Raw genomic sequence first — 19,084 nt, 5'->3', positions numbered from 1 at the left:
TATAAGATTCTGTTGGTGATTTCCAAATGACCATCGGCTCAACTTTGGCTCCTCCAACCAAGGTCAGTCGAGTACCAATACTAATTTTCGTATTTCTCGAATTCATGCAGTTCATTTCTGGAATAGATTTCTCTGAAATGCCTTATTTTCATTATAAGTCAGTCTCTCGTTGTTGACAGTTCCTTCTCAGAATGTCCGTATTTCGACCATTTCGCCATTCCATACGTCTCTTAAATTTCGGAACATCTTCAATTCATCAACTGAGATTCTGTTTTTCCGGACGTCTCTCACGAGTGCAGTGTTTTACTTTCTACTTCTCATTTAATTATTCAGGTCGCGTCACGTATCCACTACTGAAATTTTTCTCATCATTCCGTGCTTGTCGAGGAGAAAGAAGAATAGTGACGCACGTAAGCCAGACAAGTTCATACCGTAACGACGTTTTTTTGTCATCCTCAGTTGAGGGGTACCGTCGAATCTTCGGTGCAATTTCCCAAATCGACCTTGAATAATCAGTTGAGGAGATCGTCGGACGCCAGATTCTCATGTAAAGATTTTTAGACAGCAAAGGATCGTTACGTTACGATCATAACCCGAGAATTCGGTAAGTGGATTAGCGAAGCTCAGGTACTCAGGTCGGTCTGGAAGAGTGGTGGTATTCGCCAGCTGGAATTATAATCGAACGAATCAAGTCAAGTTAGAGAAAATGCATGTCAACTGGATAATCAGTTTCGTGGTACACAAATCTTTTTTCTGTTTTTTGTGCCATTCGCTACGGATCAGTTCGAAACGCATAACTTCACTAAAATTGGCGAAAAAAATTATTGAAGGTAAAAGGCCTTATAATTGGCCGACACGCCCTTTCGGGACCAAAATATATTTTTCTGTATCACACTTACAGGCAAATGTTGTTTCTTGACAAATGAAAAATAAAGAATAAGGTCACATCTACCATTTTTGTGTTTTTTGCGTGAACGACGCAAAAATCTTTGAAACATGAGGATTCACTAATTTCAGGAGGAGTATTCAAAAATTTTCATCATCTCAAAAAATAATATCAAACGCAACGACATAAAGTAGCCTACATACGACCTTACGTTTGTCTTTTTCCTTCCTTCGTCATAAAATAGGTAGTCTTAACAATAATTCAGATAAGCCGCCTGCACGCCTGCGTCAGAGGAATTCTCGAAATATTTCCTAAAGATCAAATAAATGCCCGAAAATACTGGAAGGTATTTTTGAGGATGACACGTTCGGCGCGCACATGCAGTGCAATGAAACAATTCATCGAATAGTATGCGTTATGGGTAGGATGCCGCAATAATAGAATAGCTTATTTTTTAACTGTAAACACAAAATAAGAGGGGACTGTTACCTACACCCGTGTGAAGACTGGGGGTAGGAATGTATGGGCAAATTCAAAGACGCGAAACATTTTTTCTTCTTTTTGATTGGTTTCACTCTCTGGAATTTGTTGTAAGTCAATCCGAAGGTTTGCCAGACTTTTGCCAACTCTAAGGGAGACTCTTTTCAACAAGTGTCACCACTTCAGTTTTTGCGTCTGAATAGAGGAGACTGTAATTTATGCTTTCGAACAGAGCAGTACTTTTAATTTGTGCGTTCATTTAATGCGGTTCTCCAAAGTTCTCTCACTTTTGTTAAACGCACAATTTGTAAGAATCCTTTCATGGGAATTCATACCATCACGTTTGTAAGACCTAGTTACATTCAGACCTTCACGTTAAGCCGAATACTTTCATCCTTCGTTATTGTGTACTTCAAATTTAATCATTTCATGTCGTAAACATTTTGTTGTAATGTTTCTAATCTAATCATTTCAATAAATAAACATCGTGTTTCTGTGTTCTGAACTTTGATTCTGTAAGTAATTAATTCAACCACCGATCCTAACAAAATTCATAAAAGTAATTTTCAAACCTCCCATCGAGCACGCAGACCTAGTTCCAGCCCCAATCATCGAAATCAACGAAAAGCAAGTGGTATCGTTTTCAATACCAAAGTTCATTTCCTCTCGACACGATAGTAAAAAAAGGTTAATAAATGCAAATAACCGAGGAGGCTCATTTTCATTCAGTGTGTAGGGGGGACTCAGAAAAGCTTAACTTGAAATTGTCGACCAAGATTTCCTATGAGCTTTATCCACCAATCTGTTTTTATTTTTTCATTTTGTTTTTGCGATAACTCAGCCCTGTGTCAAGATGCAGAAATTGCGATCATATACTTTTTTGTTTCGTTTTTACGCTTCACAGTTTAGGTCATATGAATTGTTTACCTTCCGTTGATCGTTATTGAGATATCGAACGAGAAAGTAAAAAATTAATCAATATCTGAACTTGTTACTTTTGAGTTTAGCCTTAAAAAAATGTTTGTGGGTCGGAAACTTTTAATTTGTATGAATCTGCATACTGCACCTCTTTTAAAATTAAAACGTTGAATGCATCATTCTATACTCCTGATTTTTTAAATTTGCGCGCAAGGTTTTTCCTACAGTTTCTGATCGATTCACCAGGAATCTGTACACGGTGTTTTTTTAAAGTATTTTTCACACATCGTCATAGGCTTTGCACAAATTCTCACGTGGGAGCGATACCCTAAATTTTATGTTGAAAAACGGCTCATTTTTTGTCATGATTCTAAAAAATTATACGTTTTCTTTCAAAATGAAGCTGTTAAAAAATCCTAAGACAATTTGTGGGCATTTGCAAGAAGATTATGCCAGAAGAATCCATATGCTACGCTATAACAATTAGGTTAGAAGCCTTGATTGCAATGAATTTTCACCTTTTTACACTCTATTGAAACCGCACTCTGTGCCTCAGCCTGATACATTCAAATAAGAATTTGATGAGGTGAATCTACTTTAAGCGATGCGAGAAATGCATTCTTAGAACCTCTAAATTTCGAAAAACTTTTCCTGCATAGGAGAAAAGTTAATGGAAATAGCCAGGAATTTCCTAAAATTCCTGTAGATATCCCCTCAATAAAAGTGGTCGAATGCTGATCCAATTTGTACTGCATTCTGCGAGATTAAAAAAAAATTCCCCATTAATATACTTGAAGTCGATCATACTTCATTGGTATGTCCTGCAAATGTCTCAAGTATGATTTTAATTAGTTCAAAAAATGATATCAAATACATTCACAAAATGTAATTTCCGGGAATTTCGAACTCAATAACATTTGTAGTTTATGATTATTGAAAAAACCTATCCCAATTAACTTTCTGACGTGTAATTAGAATGCAATTGATGATTAAAAAAAAAAAGAAACGACCAGCACTGTCTATTTTCTAGATACCTGTACTTCCAATTTTGAATTCGCAGACATTCCACTAGCACGTTTTCATGCGTCTCTGCATCTCTCATTTCACGGAAATCAGCGACGGGATAAGGTAAGCTGATGTTCGCATCGCTCTTCAAACACACGTCATTTCGGTACGACAAAAATGCAAGTTCTTATCCCTCGCCGGATGGACAATTCGAAATAATATTCAGTATCAAGATGATCTGTGATGTTCTCTGCTGTAATATTATTTCGTACCATCTCATTCCGCGTACAAGGAATCGTCCAGAGCACAGAAATAAAGATGATTCCTTGTATGATCGGTATATATATATATCGTAAGGACCGGCTGGTCAACACCACGCGTTGCCAACTGAGTTACGTACGTGAGAAGCGCAACCGAAAATGAACGGGAGAAACCGACGTGACACGAGGATGGTGGTGACCGAGACGGACTCAAATGGACAGAGATGAACAACGCAACAGCGGTAACGACAGTCGACCAGCCTGACCTGACGTTTAGTCCAGTCAATCCGTGTGATTTGACCGTGCATTTTGGGTAGGCAGTGATTTTTTTTTTTCTGTATCGTAGGGGGGGTCAGCAGTGAGTGTAAATCGAGTTTTCGGGACGGGGGGTGTTGTCATTTGCTCGTCATCTTGAAATTAAGGGTGTAACTCTTTTTTTGATATATCTCCGTAACCGTGAGGCTGACAAAAATTTTGTGAAGAGCATTTTTATAGTTTAAACAATTATCTATAACTTGCTCACCTAAAATCGATAATAAACCAATTATGAGCAGAAAAAGACGATAAATAAGGAGATGAAGTACTTTAAGGTGAGATAACTCAGAAATTTCAAATCCTACAATCAAAATGCTTCTTAGCTTTTTAATAGAGCATTTCTTAACAAACAATTTGAACTATTGTTTTTTTTTTTTTTAATTGGCTTGTTTATATTGATTTGTTAGCGTTGCGGAGGGAAGAGAGTTAAGAACAAGTGAGATACGTAGATATTAAGAAATTGTTGTTCATTTCATTTCGAGTAGTATTTTGTTGTATTATGATGTTATGTTTTAAATTATTATTTTCTGTTTTAGCCAATATAATATTAACATTGGATTTTTTTCCACACCACAGTCGAGGTAGAGTCGTAGGCGCTTTTTTTTTGTGGTATCCCCCGTAGGCCTAATTCACTAGTATTCTTTGCGAAACTATGCAATTCTCCTTCGTTCTGAAGGGCCGTGCTGGACGTTTTAACATTACTGCATGAAGAAGATATCGAGGACGATTGTCTTTCGCTGTTATCTGCCGATACAAACGTGTTTCATATCGGCGGTGACAGGGAATATCTCATAGACAAAGAACGTTTCTACCGGAGATGACCCGCAACCCGGTAGAACCCTCACGGTTACGGAGATATAATATCAAAAAAAGAATTGCATCATTAATTTCAAGATGGCGGCCGAATGACAACACCCCTCGTCTCGAAAACTTGGTTTTACACTCACGGCTGACGCTGCTACGATACGAAAAAAAAAAAATGGCTGCCTCCCCAAAATCCACGGTTACCCCTTTTTGAACACGGATTGACTGGACTGGTTCGACAGCGGCAACGGAACTTTTGCCAATTGACCCGTCCGATTTCGTATCAACAAAGGTGCTTTGCGGGTACTCCTGGCCAGATGTAGCATAGCGCTCATTGAGTCATATTGTAAAAGAGGCAGTCTCACCAGGAGGCTGTACGCTGATTTAGCTTCGAGAAATATATTTCCAAGTTTCTATGGCATAGCGCCTCTTAACTTCAAGTCTCAATCTGACAGGCAGCCACGGCTTGAAACCCCTGGTCTGAGGGCAGTTGTTGCATTCGGAATAATCAGGCACACCAACGGCTGATATCGTATCAGGTTGGATGAGGAAGGCGTCTCTGGCATAAGAACCTGAGTCGCAAACAGCGGTAGCAGAAGCGTTGGTTTAACATATCCACGTCCTTTGTCCAGAAGTTCTGGATTCAACCTCCGAGTCCTGCGCGTTGCAGGAACGGATCAAAGATCCTGCGTCTCGCAAACTGCAGATCTAAATGAGAATTTCGAATCTTTGAAAAGCAGCTCTGGCGTAACGAACCCGAGTCTGTGAAAACAACCTAGCTAACTAGAATAGGATGTTTCGGGTCGGCAAGATCTATCGTTACTTTAGCCCAACAAAAGGAGGCCGCAATATTCTTAATAATCTACCTATTTACAGCTTCAGTTCGTAGCGGTAAACAACTCACAATAATATACGATTGTTCGGAAGAGCTATAAGAGCTCCAGCAAAAATCGTATACGTTGTGATATAGACCTGTGGTGGGGTATTTATTAGCGCTACAACTGTTCCTGAAACTCTTCCTGTTCAACGTAGATAATTGTGTCGTTACTTGCATTATTATTTTGATGGGAAAAAAAATTCAGTGGAAATTGGCTGAAAACTCGAGATGAGAAATCTAACAGAGAGTCGACTTCGTGCTTCAGACGTGGCTTGTGGTGTTCCATCACGTTAGCGCTATTTTTCAATTCGTTCTTGAGGGGGGTGCCAATGCAAAAGTAGTAAGAAATTGTCATTTGATTTAATGTTTTATTGTGATTAGACTCATTGTCGAAACCGTGTCAAACAAAAAGCATTTGAAAGCTGCGGACTTCCTCTCTGGAAGACAAAAAAGTTTTTCGAATTATCTTAAGAACTGACTTCCGTACGACCGTTTCAATGGAGCACTGCAGAAGACGATTTGTAGAACAGTAGCCACGTTTGCAGTTTGTAGATGGAAAAGCCGAGTATGAAAACGACGACTCCTTAAAATTCTCAACACATCCTCCAAGCTCCTGTGAGTCATATTTTTGATTCGACCTTTTATTTTTTTTACAATGGATTGGAACGTCCCCGAAAGTCTCAAAACAACACGAAGTCTGGTGAAAAATTCGGGGCTAATTGTAAGCCTAATTTCAATATACAGAAAATCGGTCCTGTAGAAGCTTCGAGGATGAATTGACGATTCTCAAAAGTCTTGAATTTTGTATTCTGGATATTCCGTTCGCCTTTAAACGTCGCCACTGTTCTTCAAATCGTTTTCTGCAGAGCTCGACTGAAACAGACGTACAGGAGCCAACCTTCAATATAATTTAACAACCTTCTGTGTTTCAAAGCAATACGCCACTTTCAAATGTGTTTCAGTTAACTCTGTTTCGTCTATTAGTCCAGTCACAAAGAAACATGAAGTGGAATGATAATTTTTTACTGCTCTTACCTCAGCACCCCCTATGAACATCGTTGATACACTCATACAATAATGTTGATGACATTTTTGTCGCAGCAATTCGCGTACACGATGGAATCGAGCGGCTACTTTCGGATATCACAGTGGAAACACTGCCTTGCAGTGTTAGGTAGGTTTCCAAAAACGCTATATATATATATATATAGTAACGTGACATTTCTTTTATGTATGCCCGCTACAAAGTACTCCCTGAACCCATGGTTAGGGGTTTCAGGGATTGGGTCGCGAAGTAATTGTAGAATAGCGCCAGAACTGGAGTTACGTATCCGAACTTCCGAGAGGGACACAGTAGCAAATCATGATCGAGATATTGCAGGCTTTTGTTTTTTATTTTTTTTTTAGTACACCGGTGCCAGGCAAGCGGTCAACTCCGACGTCGAGGATAGTTTGGTAGGGCGAAATAGCGACGATCCCGCGTAGATCGTAGAACGTAGATCCCTGCATCGTGGGAATCCAAAGCGGACGCGATTCCCGCTGGCGGCCAGCGCTGCAGCTTTCCCCGCTCACCCCGCCGACACCGGATCATGGCAGCCACGAGAGACCGTCCAGCGACGAGGGAACACCACCCCGCCCAGCCCCGGGACACCATGGGGCTGCGCGAAAGACGACATCGCGATCTAGCTTCAAGTTCTGCGCCGCGAAGCGACGACAGGTGCGCGCCAAGTTGCGCAATCCCCGAAATCGATAACGGATCGATTGTTACGCATTCTTGGGGATATGACGTGACGAAGGGAATAGCGTAGCGAGATCGGCGTTGCGGCCGATCGGCAATTCCAAGGAACTCTAGTTCTGGCAATCGTGGGAGATAGTCGCGAGGTCAATAACGTGGTGATCGTGGCCTGAATTGCGCGTGATGAAATAGAGCCAGTTTGGAATGATTGAGAAGGTTGAATAGAGTCACGGTTTTGAGTCAAGTCGCTATTGCGTGAACTTGAGGGCAACTCAAATTCCGTTTCCCGGGGTCACGTCGAGTCAATTTCGGTAAAACGTCGAAACGGAAAGGTGAACTCGGATGCGTTGCGACGAACGGCGGCAAAATACGAGTATAAGTACGCAATCATGATTTAAGGTGCTGATTAGGATTGTAACTAGCGCGGCCAGCACGGCCCGTCATAGTTTCCTTGTTGTTAGAGACTCCGCTCTTGGGTGTATCAGCTGAGGTTGCGATTAGCGCGATACCGCAGAGGACGATCGCGGTCAGCGCGTCGAGGGAGATTTAGGTTCCAGTTTTTGCGCGGAGGTTTATTGTTAAGTTGACGATTAGCGCTATAATTAGTCAAGGACGGTCGCGGTTAGCGCGGCGGGTCAGATTTCGTTTTTGGTTTTTGGTTTAGCGTTGATTATTCAAGAAAGCGACTAGCGCACGTAGTCTTAAGTTCTTCTATGGTTGATGTTTTCTTTTTTTTTTTTGTAGCTAGTGTTTGATTTCGCATCGCGAGGAGCAAATGTTGAGCTATATTTTTCTTTGTTGTTAGATCTAAGCATTTGATCCTGAATCACGAAGAGCGAATTTAGCATTATTATTTCTCTTGTTTCGTATTATCGCTGTCTGGAAATATATTATTTTAGTTTTATATTAGCTTGGTAATATAACGTTTTGATGTGGAGTATCTCGCGTTCACTCTCCACAAGAATTACCCCTCCCCTCACCGCGGTACTGAGCTGCCGAGCATATTTGCGAGGTATGGCGCATTGACGATTTTGACGCGTATTTATCACGCCAGGCGCCCAACAACATTTTGCGATATTGTTTTCTTGATCCAGGTTATATCGTGGACGCCAAATTATTGTGAATGTGGTAAGTTCTCGGTCATTTTCTTCGAGTGGTCGAGGTACGGAAAATTCTATATATATATATTAATTTTGAATAACCGATCTATATAATATAAATTGAATAGAAAGTACAATTTTCTATTTCAATGAAAGAAAAAATCGGTTATTCAAAATCTTGAATATGAATACAAAATTCCGGAACTCTCGGTAATATTTGACTCTCCCACTACCCTCTCCCCTACTTAATTGTTATTTATAACAACAAAACAGACCGATTTCCGAAAGATGATGCATTTTTTGTATTTTTTTGAGCTCTGTATGCCTGATTATTCTAGGGATAAATAAAATGAAAAACTTGTTTTTGTGGTGTAGTTTGATATCTAATATAGGCCCCAGTTTGGAACGCAATGTTGGCCCCGATTTGTCATCCAATATAGGGCCAAAAGAAAAAATTTATATTGTCCCAATACTGGTGACCACATTTGGGCCTACATACTCGTATTGTTGCGGAAAATTAACTTGACCCCAATCATCGTCGAAAAAAATTTCCACATGGAACGTTGGAGCGACGCAAGGGAGTACACTCGCAATCGTTTGGAATAAAAAACGCATGTACTTCCGAGTCGGACATGCGCCAAATGATACAAAATTTGGACCGAATTCAATACGGTGAATGAAAAACACTGTACAGTTATCAACAAGTGTAATTAATAAACATATAATTTTTTTTATCGATCAAAATAACTACGTTTTCTACACAGCACATATTTCTGTGGTATCCAGCCGATATCATTCCGACCTTTGATCCACAGATTGTATTACTTGTATGACGCGAGTAAAAACTGACCTTCAGTCTATTGTTCCTATTTATCGCAGGTCGTATGTAATACACAGTATTACTTCTTCTTATCAAACCCGATATGTACCAACTTTTTATCTCTGCATGGAATTTCCGAGAAACGGGCGGCGTTAAAAAAAATGCTCGAATTCAGAGAAGTGTTCGGATAAACGGGGTTATCATTTATCTGTAATTTCTTTCTGCTCCTTCGGGTCACACATGGAAAGCTTTAAATACCGCGCATATCGACGCCTATCCATGGTCGATCACCGTTCAGTAAGTCGAGTATACACTTTGCGAATTACAAGATGAATGTAGTATAATTATAATAATAGGTTTGATGCTATTAATTTTACTACAGAAGGATTTGCAGTGTGACGGCAGGTTTGAATTTTACAGAAGTATTTCTTTATTATGGCAAAGTGACGAGTACATCTTTCCAGCAGTCCCGATGGTCTTAGACTGACTTTTTTGGCTCTTAGGTGGATGCAGGGCCTCTTGGCCTTTTTCACCCCCACCCTCATACCCTTACTTATACTTTAGTGACCGAGACTCACCAACTAGCCACGTTTCCTCATCTGGCAACAGCATGTTGGATAGCCTTTGTCACAACACAATCCTTAAATTTACGACACTTAAAAACACACACAGTCTTATCTTTACTCCTACATGAAGTTGGCGTTTCTGTTTGTACTTTTATTGAGCGTGCTTCAATACGCTCATGCGGCAATTTGTGCGAAAGATTTGAGAAGCGGTGGCCCTCAAAACTTTAATAGTGTTGCTGCCATGAATGCGGAAAACAGAAAAGGCGGACGTAAGTTTTTATTTTTCATTGACTTTGGACGAATGAATTGTAAATAAAAAACATCATCTATCCATCTGTTGCAGGATACCAATTCCAACACAATGGGTATTGTTAAGTAACAAGCGCATCAAGAGAATTTTGTCCGCAAGGTCAAAACGACACCAAAGTTTATCGATGTAACTGCATATTACCATCAATAAACGGTAGTAAAATTTGACCAACCTTTTTTTATTTCACCTTCATCGTTGCATATACCTATATTTAGACAGCTGTGAAGTAAGTTTACCAGTTACCGATACGTTCAGACGCAATTATATTGACTCTTTTATAGGTAATCAAAAATTATAAATTGACGGCACAAGTTGCGAATCTCGATGACTGTAAAACCTACTGCTATAGAGGGTTGACACTGAAATTTCATTTTTTGGTTATTTTATAATCAATGGTCAAACGGAAACAAACAATACAGGTCAATAATTGAAACACTTGCCTGAACGACGGGGAATCTGAGAATTCAGGGAACGAGCGACGGGAGGAAAACATTAACGTCTTATTGTTGAAGAAACTGACGGTCCAACCTGAAGTATTGCGCATATTTCATGTCAGCCCTGTTCTCGATTACTGATCAATTCAGTGCTCCGGAAATGAATACTTGGGGGAGCACATATGACTGAAGGGACAATACTCGTTGCCGCAACACGCTTGTTGTAACCCCATAGATCTGGTTTCTTGGTGAGTTGTTCGTAGAATGTTATGTTGCATTATACTTTGCGTTCATTGTACAGAATATAAATTTCCATTGCATAGTTTCAACGTTGCGGACCAAATTGTCAGATAGATGTTCATAAAATTTGCTACGAAGTTTGTATGCAAAGAATTGACCAGTTCATCCCGTGAACACGCGAAATGGCAAAACTGTTTCATGTTGTATTTAAGAATAATTTAATCTAGGATGAATTTGATGCATTGAGCGAGAACGACGAACAAACTGTAAAATTATTGTACGTTTAAATAATATATTCTTTCATATATAAGGGTATTTGTAGCAAATATTGTGCAAGAAGAATAATAATATTTACACGGAAAACAAAATTATTTTCTGTATATATAAGGATATTTGTAGCAAAGTGTCTAAATAAATTTAATCATAGCTCCAAGAATTACTTCAACCGAACGAATGCGCAAGTAACGTAAATTGGACGTGGAAGATCCCGAAAGAAAAAATCGAAAATTAGATTCGCTATTCATGTTTGATTACGTCGAAGTAGACATAATTTTAGACGCGTTGGGAAATGTTTGGTTCAAGACTGTCGATTTGGCTCAGGCTCTCGAAATGGAAGATTTTGCTAATCAAAATGTTTATGAAAAAATACTACGCTTCGTACGAAAATGTTACGTCGGGTCCAAATATGCGTCCAAAAACAACGTACGTCATCGAGGCTACACTCGCAATCGTTTCAAATAAAAAACGCTCGTACTTTCGAGTCGGAGATGCTCCGAATGAAACAAAATTTGTACCGAATTCAACACGGTGAATAAGAAACACATAATGTGTAAAGTTAACGACAAGTGTAATTAATAGATGCAAAAGCTCCTGTAATAATTTTCATACTCATTTTCGTAAAATACTTGGGTCACTTAATCTTTACTGGTGTCACGTGATCTTCTGTTGGAGTTTTATTTTCGACGAATGTCAAAGCCATCGCAATTGCTATTGTCGTGAGCTTCGCGATGCTGATAGGTCTCATCATGTCCTCGATTGAGTACCAGATATACCAACAAGATTCTAAAGGTTACCCCTGGTACTACGGTGTACCTCCCGCAGTAAAACCTTGAATCGACATGGGGACTCCTGTTGTGGCTTTCGTCTCAATCTTGAACTTCGTTCCAGAAACGATCAAGTTGCAGCCTGAAGGAACGTTTGAAAATTATGCCGCAGTACGATCCAGAGATTTGGAGTTACGAATGGTGTGACGATAATACGGAATTTGAAAAGTGTGCACCAAACTTGACTCCCATAATGATAGCTGATGTTGACTAGTTCCGTCACACAGCCACCTTGATTCAGGTGTCAGACGGAAGGAAAGGCCGAGAAGACGAAGACTACGGGAAGACGCCCTGCCGAATAATCCTCAATTCCCCGTGGCAGTCACCTAATCTTCATTAATCCCATTTTACCGAATCTACCACATTCTCATCGCTATTCAAACTCTCCCGTGAATAATAACATGTCGTTAAATAATAAAAACCGAAGTTACGCAGTCGACATAATCGTGATTTTTGCAACCTGTGTCATCGTTGAGTCAACACGTACACGACGTGGAAAAAGGTGGTTTACCTCATCCCAAAACTTCAAAAACGATGTCGAAAATCATATGATGCCATCGAACACCAATAACGACTGCTTAATCACACGACGAAGCTGCTGCTACGTATAGAACAAGGAGCTGAGTGATTTACAATTTATTTCTGATTTTCAAACTATTCCCGCTATTATAAAAGACGATTATACATACTGACACGTGTTAATTCCCTCAATCTACCGAATCTTGAATTCTGGTTGTGTGATACTTGATCAATTGTAATGATATTCTACGGCGTATTTTACTCTGTGTACGATTGTATGAATAAATGTATGAGTGTGTAATATTAAATGCAATGAATGTGAACAAATGGTCTGCTATGAGATGTTATTATTATTCCCGAATACTTCCGTTTCTTATTTTTGTTAGTGGAGGAGTAATGAAATGGATGATCGAATGTGCATATATTTATATGAATAACGAAGGTTGGAAATTGAAATTTAATGAAATGAGTAATTAAAAGATTCCAGACAGAGCTCTGTCTGTCTCTCAGTCTCTCTGTCTCTCTGTCTCTCTGTCTCCCTCTCTCTCTCCCTCTCTGGTTACCAGTGTATACCAGTCGCGTGGTTACGCGTGATTAATCGTCAGGCAAAGACGCCAATATTTTTTAGGTATCATGGTGTATAAGATTTTGAATAATGAATCTCCATCTTACATCTAAAATATGTTCTTCATCCTTCCTCCTTCACTTCGTCCTTCTCTAAATTGTCACAAAACAAAGTCTATAATACTTCTATCCACCGAACGACTCAAGATTTTCTATTTCGAGAACTCGAGACGTTATTTGCATTTAGTATCTTCTTTTTCCGTCAAGACAAAAAAGTGAACAAAACGGAGCAAAAAAATAACAATGGAAATACTTATCAGTGAGAATCTTCTAATTTCTCTAACCCGAAGAAGCCCATTAATTGTCTAACAGGGACACTAATACGATTAATAATTGAGTCACGTACGAGAAACATGAACATCTCTGAGCCGCCTATATAGTCTCGTGGTACGCTCAAAGCCTTTGCGTCGAGCTAAGAGATTGTATTCCTAAAAATCTCGTTTATTAGTGTCACCTGCTACACGCAAATATCTTATATTTCTTTTTATTATCACCAAATTATCGCTTCTCGAAAATTCAGGTAAGTTGCAAATTCTGCACCTTGCTTCACGAATACAGAATTAATTGTACCCACAAACCAAATATAGCTATTGATTACCTTATCTTTCGACCAGAACGGTCTTCAACAATTTTCGCTATTAAACGATCCCAAACGTGACATTTATACCCATTAATCAAATTCACAAGTAATATTTGTGCTTCAATAGTTACAGATTGTTGTTCGATTGTAACCCATTGTCGTTATCTCCGATAACCTTGACGATTTTAGTACTTAGTGTACGTGGAGTAAGTGAAGTTGAAAATTGTGACATTTATTGTAAAACAAAAGAATGTTATTCATCTAGTAAATTGATTGCTATGTTTACGACGGGTTGCGTAGTCTCTATTACATTGTATCCAGATTTATGAGAATGGCAGGGTAGTTGTTGATTCACTTTGTTTAATATATTTACAGCATTGGGAACGTTATTTTTTTCCAAAGCCAATTTTTCATTCTGTCGATCAACTCGTTTCAAAAAACGATTCTGCGTACGAATCTGACGATACGTCGATGTCATATCGTCTTCAAAGACCATTCTGACCTTTGAACCACAGATTAGATTACGGCTATAGCGCGTATGACAGACTAACTGTAATAATTACGTGTCTGTCAACAAACTATTTTTGCATACACAAGCAAACGAAGAAATGTCGAGCGAAATAAAAAAGGAGCGCATGAAAACTACGTCGACTGAACGAATGCGCAAAAACCGCAAATTAGACGCGGAAGATCCCGCAAGAAAACATCGAAAATTAGATTCGCTGTTCGTGTTTAATTGCGTCGAAGTAGCCATAGTTTTAGACCCATTGGGAAATGTTTGGTTCAAGGGTGTCGATTTGGCTCGGGCTCTCGAAATGGAGAATTTTACAAATCAAAGTATTTATGAAACCATTGATAAAAAATACTGCGCTTCGTACGAAAATTTTACATCGGGTTTAACTTTATATCGTCACATTCCGAATATGCATCCAAAAACAACGTTCGTTAACGAGGCGGGAATGAATTTTTTCATTATTCGTCCACGCAAACCACGCTCAGAGGCTTTCGCCGAGTGGGTCTGCGCCGAGGTTCTGCCCTCGATTCGTAAAACGGGTAAATATGAAATTACCGATCTGAATAATAATCCATACAAGGAATTGAACGATTCGATAAATCAACAGAACGACGAGCTGAAAATTCAAAATAGAGAATCGCAACGAATACTGAACCTCAAATATGAACAATTGAGCACCGTAATTGCAACCGTCGCTCGAGTGAATGAACAAATTTTCAACATGTGTCCAACGTGCATCGCTCTCGTTAGAAATGAAATGAAGGACGAATACGTTGTAATTGACAAAAAATTTAAAACGCAAGAACTCGACGACATCGAAGATCCCGAACTGTTGCACCTGCCGTATAACGCGTGTCGCCTGCTACTAGACTCGTTGAAGGAACGCGAAAACGAGCTCAAAAAACGTTACCCCACGCTCAATCTTTTAAAACAATTTAAACTTCCCAACGGTGTAAATTTTTTCAATCACGTTATTGAAAAAATAGATGAGACCCCGTGTATAAAATTGTTTAGGCATCCCCAATCAAAAAGAGGCCCCTTCTAGGCATCACCAGGGTATGAAGGATTAAGATTCTCGACCTCGTAGATAACGTAGTAGTTAATTTTGGTGAGCGGTCATTGAATGTATTACGTATATTTTCCTTAACGTTTCAGCCCGGGTAGGGGCCCTCCTCGGAACGATCAATTTTTTATTTAACTGTCAAGTACATAAATTCCACCAGTAAGACATTAACATCCATGGATATACTAATATTAGGAGTTATTATCTATTTTACATTGGAGAGAACATTCAGTATATCTATTACGATTAAAAAAGTATATAGACCTTAAGGGGTAATTTACCTTGTATAAGAAAGAGGATTAAAACACTGGTCAATTTCATAAAATTCAAAATAGAGAGCGATGGTTCTTCATATAAGATGATAAAGACATTGGCATTTTCTCCCATTTTTAAACAGTGTAGGTGTATAAGGTTTGAATATTATTAAATATTAACAATGAGATATTCACAATGCACAAGTCAAACGATTAAAATGGGTCAAAGAAGGGGTTTAAGAAAGTTAAAATAGTTAAAAAGATACCGACACAATAATAATGGTGTCATTATCTCCCAGTTTTCCATATCTGAACAAATTTACTCAATCGTTTGAACCAACTGGTAAACAACAACTACTGGGCGAATCACATGTGATCCCGAGTGAAGGCGAACAGGTATAGCAAAAAGTAAAAACAATGACAACGTAGGGACATCAAATTATATACAACTTATAGTTAAGGTTAGACAATGTGTGATATGTGGTCGATAATAAGCGGTTTGTAAATATTGCTAATGTGTTCGACATCTTGTCCAAGGTTAACGGAATTTGAATGCCATACAATATTGCACATTTCTAATAATAAACGTTTATAATAATTGGGTTCTTCACCGAGGATGTTTGCATTATCATAGTTAAGAGATTGTTCTTTGTTGATCACATGTTTAGTTAGTGCGGTATGTCGATCCTCTTTCTCTTGTACATGACGTTGGTGTTCTTTGAGCCTAGTATCAAGATGGCGGCCAGTTTGTCCAATATAGACTTGATTGCAGTCTTCGTACGGTATTTTGTAGACAACATTCGATCGTTTGCCCATGGGGATCCCATCTTTTCCCGAATCAAAGACCAGTCTTGAATCTTTTCGGATATTTCGGCGGAATAGCGACGATCTCGCGGGAAGAATGTCGAGGCTGCGGAGGGGAAACCAACGAAGATCCCTGCAGCGCGGGAATACAAGGCGGACGCGATTCCCGCTGGCGGCCGGCACGTCGCAGCTTCCCCCGCTCGGCGCGCCTAAACCGGATTAAGGCAATCGCGACAGACCGTCCAGCGACGAGGGTACACCACCCCGCCCAACCACGGGACACCGTAGAGCTGCGCGGAAGACGACATCGCGATCTAGCTTCAAGTTCTGCGCCGCGAAGCGACGACAGGTGCGCGCCGAGTTGCGCAATCCCCGAAATCGATAACGGATCGATTGTTACGCATTCTTGGGGGTATGACGTGACGAAGGGAATAGCGTAGCAAGATCGGCGTTGCGGCCGATCTGTAATTCCAAGGCACTCTAGTTCTGGCGATCGTGGGAGATGGTCGCGAGGTCAATAACGGGGTGATCGTAGCCTGAATAGCGCGCGATGAAATAGAGCGAATTTGGAATGATTGAGAAGGTTGAATAGAGTCACGGTTTTGAGTCGAGTCGCTATTGTGTCGACTTGAGGGCAACTCAAATTCCGTTTCCCGGGGTCACGTCAAACCGTGTAGGTCGCGAATTGTCGAAAGAGGGAGCGTTCGAATTCGCGAATCGCGTTAGTGCATCTCGAGGAAAGGTGAACTCGGATGCGTTGCGACGAACGGTCGCAAAATATAAGTACGCAATCATGATTTAAGGTGCTGATTAGGATTGTAACTAGCGCGGCCAGCACGGCCCGTCATAGTTCTCTTGTTGTTAGAGACTCCGCTCTTGGGCGTATCAGCTGAGGTTGCGATTAGCGCGATACCGCAGAGGACGATCGTGTTCAGCGCGTCGAGGGAGATTTAGGTTCCAGTTTTTGCGCGGAGGTTTATTGTTAAGTTGACGATTAGCGCTATAATTATTCGAGGACGGTCGTGGTTAGCGCGGCGGGTCAGATTTTGTTTTTGGTTTTTGGTTTAGCGTTGATTATTCAAGGAAGCGACTAGCGCACGTAGTCTGACGTTCTTCTAGAGTCAATGTTTCCTTTTTTTTTTTTTTTATAGCTGTTGTTTGATTTCGCATCGCGAGTAGCGAATGTTGAGATATATTTTTCTTTGTTATTAAATCCAAGCAGTTGTCCCTGGATCGCGAAGAGCGAATTTAGCATTGTTATTTCACTTGTTTCGCATTATCGCTGTCTGGAAATATATTATTTTATTTTATATTAGCTTGGCAAAATAACGTGTTGATGTGGAGTATCTCGCGTTCACTCTCCATAAAAATTACCCCTTCTCTCTCCGCGGTACTGAACTGCCGAGCATATTTGCGAAGTATGACGCATTGACGATTTCGAGGCGTGTTTATCACGCCAGGCGCCCAACAACATTTCGCGATATTGTTTTCTTGATCCAGGTTACATCGTGAACGCCAAATTATTGTGCATCTGGTAAGTTCTCGGTCATTTTCTCCGATTGGTCCAGGTCCGGAAAATTCTGCGTCACAGTATATATATATATATATTAAATAGAAAGTAAAATCTTCTATTTCACTGAAAGAAAAAATCGGATATTCAAAATCTTGAATATAAATGAAAAATCCCGAAAATCTCGGTAACATTTTTTGACTCTCCCACTACCCTCTCCCCTACTTAATTATTATTTATAACAACAAAACAGACCGATTTGCGAAAGATAATGCATTTTTTGTATCTTTTTGAGCTCTGTATGCCTCATTATTCCAGGAATAAATGAAATAACAAACTTGTTTTTGTGGTGTAGTTTGATATCCAATATAGGCCCCAGTTTGGAACGCAATGTTGGCCCCGATTTGTCATCCAATATAGGGCCGAAAGAAAAAATCTCTATTGCCCCAATACTGGTGACCACATTTGGGCCTACATATTGTTGCGGAAAATTAACTTGACCCCGATTGTCGCCCAAAAAACTTTCTACACGAGACGTTGGAGCGAGGCAAGGGAGTACACTCGCAATCGTTTCGAATAAAAAACGCATGTACTTCCGAGTCGGACATGCGCCGAATGATACAAAATTTGTACCGAATTCAATACGGTGAATGAAAAACACTGTAAAGTTTAATTAATATACATATAATTTTTTTGACCGATCAAAATAACTACGTTTTCTACGCAGCACATATTTCTGTGGTATCCAGCCGATATCATTCGACCTTTGATCCGAAGATTGGATTACGACTAGTCGTAGTGCCATCGCAGCTCCGGCCATACGAAATATCAACCCTTGCACTCGAGGCCTTTTTCGTTTGCGTGAACAGCAACTCGAGTCGATTTCGGCCAATTTAGGTAAACGTTTTACCGGTACTTTGAAAACATTTATAAACAAACAAGCGTATACAAATAATAAAATTTCACCCGTTTATTCATTCATATGTCGAAAACAACAAACTTGGATAAGTGCCGCATCGGCACCGCTCGAGTGGAACGGGTTAATCCCGCGCAGCAGTATTACAACGATATCATTCCGACCTTTGATCCACAGATTGGATTACTTGTATGACGCGAGTAAAAACTGACCTTCGATCTATTGTTCCTATTTATCGCAGGTCGTATGTAATACACAGCATTACTTCTTCTTATCAAACCTGACATGTACCAACTTTTTATCTCTGCACGGAATTTCCGAGAAACGGGCGGCGTTAAAAACAATGCTCGAGTTCAGAGAAGTGTTCGGATAAACGGGGTTATCTTCTATCTATAATTTCTTTCTGCTCCTTCGGGTCACATATGGAAAGCTTTAAATACCGCGCAT

General features: G+C 39.9%; 1 long non-coding RNA gene across 3 annotated transcripts; it reads left to right on the top strand.

The window, feature by feature from the left end:
• The first annotated feature begins 10,004 nt into the window (after window positions 1-10,004).
• LOC124293140 lies at window positions 10,005-10,936 on the top strand. Of its 3 annotated transcripts, none has more exons than XR_006903067.1 (3): window positions 10,005-10,035; window positions 10,110-10,229; window positions 10,358-10,936. It is a non-coding gene; the product is annotated as an uncharacterized LOC124293140 (long non-coding RNA). The 3 variants fall into 3 exon arrangements; XR_006903066.1 differs by having other exon boundaries at window positions 10,110-10,758; window positions 10,834-10,936; XR_006903065.1 differs by having other exon boundaries at window positions 10,110-10,936.
• The last annotated feature ends 8,148 nt before the right edge of the window (window positions 10,937-19,084 follow it).

The sequence above is a fragment of the Neodiprion lecontei genome, chromosome 2, assembly GCF_021901455.1.
Source record: "Neodiprion lecontei isolate iyNeoLeco1 chromosome 2, iyNeoLeco1.1, whole genome shotgun sequence".
NCBI lineage: Eukaryota > Metazoa > Arthropoda > Insecta > Hymenoptera > Diprionidae > Neodiprion > Neodiprion lecontei.
This window is presented reverse-complemented; position numbering and strand designations above follow the sequence as displayed.